This window comes from Sorex fumeus, unplaced genomic scaffold (genome assembly GCF_029834395.1).
Source record: "Sorex fumeus unplaced genomic scaffold, SorFum_2.1 ptg000013l, whole genome shotgun sequence".
In the NCBI taxonomy this organism is placed as follows: Eukaryota; Metazoa; Chordata; class Mammalia; order Eulipotyphla; family Soricidae; genus Sorex; species Sorex fumeus.
The window spans coordinates 35,954,074-35,962,657 of record NW_026606070.1 but is presented as its reverse complement, the minus strand read 5'-3'; the positions used below and the strand labels follow the sequence as shown (position 1 = coordinate 35,962,657).

At 32.7% G+C, this 8,584-nt stretch overlaps 1 pseudogene; it reads left to right on the top strand.

The window, feature by feature from the left end:
* The first annotated feature begins 5,850 nt into the window (after positions 1-5,850).
* Positions 5,851-5,945, top strand: LOC130020882 (uncharacterized; annotated as a pseudogene).
* The last annotated feature ends 2,639 nt before the right edge of the window (positions 5,946-8,584 follow it).

Here is an 8,584-nt window from a genome sequence, read left to right as displayed (position 1 = left end):
GAGACGGCTTATGTCACTGAATTCATGTGGTGTTCACCCACACTTTTTTGAACAGAGAGTCAGGAACAGCTTTTTAAATTGAGTTACCATGAGATAAACTCAGTTACAAAGTTGTTTATGTTGAGTCTCAGTTATACAATGTCCCAACATCTATCTCTTTACCAGTACACATTCCCCACCACCAATGTTCCCAGTTTTTCTCCTGCCCAGTACATTTTTTTTTTGTAATTTGCTTAATGTAGTTTCAAGCATTAGAGACTGATTCATTTATACTTTAAAAGGAAATGATGATTTAACATCCTGGTGAATTTTGGTAACTAAGAATGTGGGCATGATAAGCAGAGTAGAAACAATTTAGGAAAATATGTTATTAAAGATATTATTTAATGTTCTCTTTATGAAACAACTTAGTGTTTGACTGGACTTTTCACATTCTAACCATGACTTTGATTACAAAATTGTGTACATTCAGCCAGGGATTCTAAGCTGCCAATAAGTAGGCACATAGGCATTTACTTAATTTTGGGGACTCTAATGATGATATGCACTCATAGTTAAATACAACCTACATGATTTTCATACAGTATAGCCTCTACAAATTCACATTTTATGAAAATAACTGTAAAAGCTAAAGTCTTTCAGTCATGGGAAGAAAGAAGAGCTTTAGAATTGTGATAAAACAAACTCTAAAGAATAAAGTACTAGAACGTGCTGATTTTAATAATCATCAAAAGACCTTTTCTTATTGTGTATATACAAAACAAGATCTAATCACCTTTGTGTCAACGACGGTTTATGAAACTACATATATATTTGATAAATAGGACTTAATCTAAAATTATTCTGAAATAAGATATTTGGAAGGTTATGTGAAGTAAGGAAAACGAATTATTGATTATGAGATGCAAATCACAGAAGAAGACAGATTAAAGTAAAATTAAATGGCAAGCATGAGTAATATATAGTGTGGCTATTGATAGCTAAGGTTTTTATTTATAAACACTGGTGATAAAATAGAACTGCTTTCTAAAATGTGCAATGCCATTAAAACACTGAATGTTTACATTGTAGAAAATTTAAATGTATACACATACACATGAATGTACTTTTAAAATTCAATTCAACTGAAAAATAAATGTATAATTTTATGAAATACAGCTTATAAAATAAATTTTACAAATATAATCTATGTTTAAGAATGTGTACATAGATTACATCTTGGAAATTATATCTTACAAAATTATTTTCCAGTTTTCCTTAACCTGTGAAAGATTACTTAGGGTAGAAATAATGATATTTCAACTGATAAAACTAAGTCAGATATACAAGGCTTCAATTTCATAGAATTATCAGTCACTGGATTCAGTGATACATTAGAAAAATACAAAGAAGGCAGATTCTCATATCCTCATCATCACTTTGAAGAAGAGATGGGCAAAATTAAATGATCATATCACTAATTATGTAAATTTATTCCTCTTTCATGTATATTAGGCAAGATAAATCTTAATTGGTTCTGACAAGATATTGAAGAAATATCAACAGAAAAAAGGAATATTACTTATTACCTAAGGAAAGGAATAGAGAAAAATGTGTTAATTACTACTCTATCAAAGACAAATTTTATATTATATAAAATGGACATGAAAATTAAAATGCTATGGCATATATTTGTAATTAGATTAAAGCATAATGTAAAATATTAGCAATTCCAAATATTAAAAACTAATTAAAAGGGATGGAACAAGAGTACAGCAGATAGGGCCCTTTCCTTTTACAGGCCACCCTGGTTCCATTCCTGGCACCAAATATGAGACCCCACCAGAAATGATCTCTGAGCACCAAATAAGTAGAAATATCTGACCACTGCCAAGTGTAGCCCCCCAAACAAAACCAAAAGCAAAATTGATATAAAGGAAAATATCTTTAAGCACATTACTCAACCCAGAAATTTGGTTAGCAAGATATATTAAAATGATAATTATATATTCTTATGGATTGAAAATCCTGTATCTAAGTAATTGTTCTGAAGAAATATAAAATTTGGAAATACTGACAATGTATGCAGAAACAGATTCCTATAAAGGAATTTTATAGGAATTTTATGCTTTGCATGCAGGAAGTCTGTGGAAAAATAACTTACAACTATGATCACTTTTTAAAGAGTTAAAAAGAAATGTGCAATAAATGCATTTGTTTAGAATAAAGTAATTGTTTTGAGAATTTTTCTAAGATAGGAGAAGACTTTTCTGCCCTGATCAGTCTTTAAATTAATGATGCTAAACAAGGCACTGAATGGAAAGTGAACTTGTCTAGGCAATAGACATCAGTTGAATAATGTCAAACAATTTAAAAGCACAAATAAAACATCTAGATGTAAGATCAAAAGAATTTTTTCATTAAGTGTTGACCTAGACTATTGTCTTTGAGTTCAAGTACTGGGTATATGTTTTATGAAGAGGTAATTGGGAATTGAAATCAGATTGACATCAAGAACTCTGTCCAACAGATCAAGTGTGCTTCTTAGTCACTTTTACTTCTCTTTTTTATTTTACACATCAATCTGTATAACTCATGACTGACAGTCTAACTCTCCCGTCCCTTTGAGGAGGACAATTATGGTCAGGTTATACACATATTAAAAAAAAACAATAAGTTCATTTTCTGTATATACTTTCATTTTTAGAGAATGAAAAATGAATTTTTTCATTTTCATCTATACACTATAGAATTACAATATAAGAGAAAAGAAAAGAAAAGAGTTAACAAATTAAAAGAAAAGGAAATGAATTCCTAGAAAATGTCCAGGTAGTGGTATCAGAATAGGTGGCTGCTGGCAATTTAAAAGTCATGTTTCATATGCCCCTCAAATCATTCCATGGCTAAAGAGTATCTTAGTATTTCTCAGATAAAGGATTCAGGGATCATTTGTGTGTATACAGAGAACAAAACAGAAGCCATAAAAAGTGTCTACGTCAATGTATTATTCTAACAGCCATAAGGAAAAATCATAGCATGATAATCTTATCTTTTATACATTCTGTTTTGAAAGATCCATAAATGTTCAACTTAACACTCTAATCTACCCATTCCATTTTAAGTGTCTAAAATTTTGAGATATTTGAAGCTAAAAGCAAGATCCTCACTCATGAGGTTTTATTCATACATACTAGCATACTTATCAAGAGTAGGTGCCAATAATTTATTGAACCTTCATCTCCCAAAGCCCCCCAAATATGCATAATCATATTAGTAATAAAGTCTGGAATGAATGTAGCACAGGAATTAATTCAAATACTCAACACATCAAATTCTTTAGGGATCCAGGATAATGAAATACTGCTTTAATACACATTCCAGAATTCTGACTGTTTACATAGTACCATTTACATAACAAAATTCTACTTAATTTTGTTCTTATTATTTATTTATTGGAAATAAATAGCAATAGTTTTCTGGGAGGAAAACACATAATTTCATTTAAAGACTTACCAAATCAGCACAGAGCACATTTAAAGGGACTGCTACACAAGAAACTGCCACTGGCATCAGTGTGGTCAGGAGACAAGAATGTGATTCTACTAAACAGCTTTCATAAACTCCTTTCTACACTAGAATAAGTTAGTTAAACACTGTCAGGCTTGGCAATGATATCTTAAGTATGCACAGCAAAGAATAAAGAGAACTGTGTTGCCAGATGGTTTAAAGGTGACTATGAATAAAGTATCAATGCCAAGCAAGGAAGGAAAAGCAAACACATGGAAAAGCTTTATAGCTAGCTCCAGAAATATTAATCGATACAGATTGGGGAATATTCACTGATGTCTTTCTTTCTTACCTTTGACTTAAATAATTGCTGACTGGCTGCAGCAAATTCACAAGGATCCAGGAAGAAACACAATTTTAAAAACTTAAAAAAAAAATGGCCGTCAATGCACAACATGGTTGCGTAACTCAACACTACTACTTTGGAAATATACATGGTAGACTACTTAGGGCAGTTCAGAGAAACATTTCAATAACCTTATGTTCTCCCATAATCAGAGGATATTTTATGTGGCCATTTAGAATTATCCCTATAATACACAAAATATAAAGATTCAAAATCAATCCACGATTATTTGGTTATTCCCTAATTTTTTGAGCCACACCCAGCAATGCTCAGAGTTTACTTCTAGTTCTGCTCTCAGGGATTACTCCTGGTGAGCTTGAGAGACCACATGGGGTTTGGGGGATCAAACCCTAGCACATGGGTTAGCCATGTGCTAGGTAAGTGTTCTACAGCTGAACTACCTCTCTGGCTCCTTTATTTAGTTTGGAATCCAGAAAACATGTACTCATAACGGAAAGTTGTAGTCACTTAATGTATAGGTAATTTTAATAGTCATTATTAAAGAATATTTAATATTTTCTTAAAAAAGAATGACAATAGTGTAAATTATGATAGACTCCTAACAATCACACAAGATATACATTTTTCTATTCCTCAATTTGTTTTATAAGTGATAAATCTTATAGACACAGCAGTTTGAAAAAAGTGGATCAACTTTCTGGTGGTCTTCAAAACTGGAGAGTATATTTTGATCCCAATTATATACTCTTCTTCTAGATGTAAAATTATCACTGCTAATTTATTAGAATTTACTTTATGATAATAGTAATCATGTTTATATTTTTTAGTCTGTTTAGTGTTTGTGTAACTCCCCAGTATATGACCAAGGAGAAATTAATTTCATGATCTTCCTTCCTTCCTTTCTTCCTTTTTCTTTTCCTCTAATAATTACCAACTCCTGTCACACTTTCCTCTGCCCCTGTACCAAGGACTGAACCGGGGACTTTATACATGTGAAACAATTTCTCTGTTCTGGATCACATCCTCCAGTCATCTTAGCTATTTTCACTAATAGTGCAAATTGTTCTCTTAAAAATGTAGTAAGTATGGTCATAAAATGTGACAGCTAAATATATCAGCAGTATTTGTAACAAATGTGCCTGGACATCCTAAGAAAAGATCAAATTCAAACCTACTGGCTCTTTTCAATAATTTTATTTCTTACTAGAATTATCTGTTCTTGGATTATTGTGGTAGAATTCTAACCTGTAATTTCTTTCTTTCATCTTAAAAAGTGATCATCTAAAAACCTTTTGTTTGTATAAACTCTCAAATTTCTAAATTTCTGTTGACTTTCCCATTGTTGTGAAGAAAAAAAAAACTATTGTCTGACACAGCACAGAACACTCAAGTCTCTTTAACTTGGTCTTTCTACATTCTACCTTCTAATTGCTCTTGCAAGACCTGATCGTGAATTTGAATTTTACTCTCTATACAAGATTATTGAGTCAGTCTCATCCCTTCCTGTCTATAAAATTTGCATTAACTGTTCAGATACAAAAGAGATGTCTTTGGGTTCTTACTCGTTCATATCTCTTGGAATATATTTGTTCTCTTAAAGTACCTATATTCTATTTTGTTTGTTTTTTAATACACATAATTCTTTATTCATAAGAAGTCTGGGAGGATGCAATATCTTTATTACAAACAATGTATTATTACTGTCAAAATTGATAGTGAAATAAACATAACCTTTACACACAAAAATTAAAGAATAAAATAATGAATAATAAAAACAAACACTGTCCTCACGTTGTTCATCAATTTGCTTGAGCAGGCTCAGTAACGTCTCCATTGTGACAATTGTTACTGTGTTTAGCATATCGAATACATCACTGGTAGCTTGCCTGGCTTCGCTGTGCGGGCGAGATACTCTTGGTAGCTTGCCAGGCTCTCTGAGAGGGGTGGAGGAATCGAACCTGGCTTGGCCGGGCTGGCTGCACAAAAGGCAAACGCCATACTGTACTATACTAAAATTGGAATGGTACAGAGAAGATTAGCATGGCCCCTGCGCAAAGATGACACGCAAAATAATGAATGGTGGGGAAAAAATGGTGGTTCAGGTCTGATAATAAAATGGAAGACATTCTAACCAGATTTCAACTTAACTTTTATTTTCTTTTTAGATTATCTTAATTCAATTTATGGGTTATTTTCTGTATTTGCATTATTTTGCAGAAAGACTTATATATAAACTATGATATTTGGGATTCAGAATAACACAGTGAGAAATGTAGAAAAATGAATATTATAGCTACATAGGAAACTGCATAGAATAAAAAATTTAGCCATGTCCTTAACTATAGCATAGATAAATCTGTTACAGTATCTAAACACAAAAGACATTTTGAAATGAAAATTTGATCACAAATTGAACAGATATCTGGCTTGTAGGTAATTTCCACTATCAAACAGAGAAATCTAGAAAGCTCTGCTAATGAACGATATCACAAAAAAAAAATAAAAGGAATGGTTTTTACATTTTTAGGGACCAATGATGTGGCACTCTGAAAGAGTGCAATCTTTGAATGTGTGAGGCCTGGATTAGATCCATGGTACTTTCAACAAAGGGTTTTTATTGAGTGTTATTGGAAATTGCCCCATGTTTCCCAAGCACCACTGGGATTTGTCTTTGTTTGTGTGTGTCTGTGTGTGTGTGTGGGGGGGGGGGGGGAAGTGTCATTCTTATCTGAGTCCTCAGTTGTCAAGAAATAGCATCTTTAATGATGATTTATTATTAGGAAAACTACAGTTTGAGATTAGATTTATTTAATTAGATCTGTTTTGTGTTCAGTAGTCATAATTTTATGCTAAAATACTGTTAACTCTATGAACAGTTGTAATTTTGAAATAATTATTCTATCATTGCAATTGTACAGTGTGTATATCAAATAGGAAAAAAGGCTAGGTTGCTAAAAACAATGAGGAGGAAATGAGAAGCAGCTTACTAAATATGCTAATAATTTTATTGAATTGAGGGGTTATTATGAGAGCAAAAGTATTTTGTTTAGCTACACATTGAAAACGGTTAGTTAAAAAAGTTTCTGAGCCCTTATTCTATCTTGTAATAAGCCAGTTTATGAATAAGCACATATATCCTATTTCAGGTGAACTAGATTCACTCCCATAGATCTATGCTTGGAAATAACACTTCCACCAGAAATTGGTGCTCTTGTTTCTTTATTAAAACTTTCTGAGCTAAATCATTTCCTACTGATAAGTGGTTTGAGAAAGGAGACTATTCTAAACAAAAAAATTTTGTTGCAGACTGATTTTCATCAAGACAAAACTATGAACTCTTTGAAAATGATTAGATTTATTATTTAGTATGGCAATTTGGTCTCTATCATACCAGTACTATTTACTGATGCAAGTAATTTCTGTGCTATTTATAATAGAGGGATTGCTAGTACAATAGAAATGGTTATTAAAAAGGATTTGGGGGGAGAGGGAGAGGGAGGCTGATAATTATTATTTATCCAGGAAGAGCATCTAGATGTAACAGTCAGAATTTTTTTACTATCATCAGGCTAGAATTACCAGGGTTTCTTTTTTTTTCAGCAAAGAGAAACACAACTTTCAACATATCACATATACTTTGATTTTTGCTATTCCACTGCAATCTTTTTTCTCCCTGTGGTATATAATTTATCATAAGATTAAAACTAGTTTCAGGGTGATAGGTATAAGAAATAAAAATATCCCTAAAGATGAGAGTGATTATATCTATGCTCTCTGCTCTGGAGGAGTAAAATTATGCTGAAATTTAATTAAAGCATCATAGAAAACAATGAGCAAATAATTAGACTCTGTCAGATTGATATCATATAATTGTCTGAGAATGGGTTTTCTCAGAATGACTGTAAGAAGAAAATATATGAATTCTTGGTGAAAAACTGTCTCCAGGAAAGAATAGATACTAATTAAAATTATGTAAATTTCAAAATTCTGATAGAGCAGAAATGTATAAGATTTTCTAAATTCTATTTTACATAAATCAATGAGAATACAGGCAAATTTTCTTAAAACAACCACTTAATAACTTCAGAAACTGCTTGATCGGCGAGGGACGGGAACTGAGACACATCTTGCAGAAACAAACCTGAACGGCTCCGGGCACTCTCTCCTCATTCAATCAGATACTGCCTGGCGCCCAGCACCAGGGACCCTTTCCGGAACTGCGGCCGCTAATGCGGTTGTGAAGTATTCTCCCACTACATATCCCATAGGAACCATAAGTTACCCTCCTAGATGGAACCTTATCTAGGTTAGCTCAACCACTATAAAGACATTAGCCAATAACTCGTTAAGCCTATCTCAATTCATTCTGCATATCAAGCAGAATAGTAACAGTGAACGTGAAGGTTTAAACCAAACTGGTCACAATGTTAAAGCAATGCAAAAGCCCACCAAACTTTCTTATTCAAGAGGCTAGCCCAGAAGATACCAACAGCACTGTAGTGTTAGACAACCTCTCTGACAAGGAATTTAGAAGGGAGCTACTGAGGATGCTTAGAAAGAAACAATGGAAAGCAATGCCAATAAATGACAAGAGGATTTGAAGGCAGAAATGAGGAAAATGCAAACAGAAATGTCAGATCTGAAAAACCTGGTAGGCGAATTGAAAAACTCAGTGGAAGGCCTCAGAGGCAGAGTAACAGCTGCTGTCAAAGACATCATTCCTACGTTTCC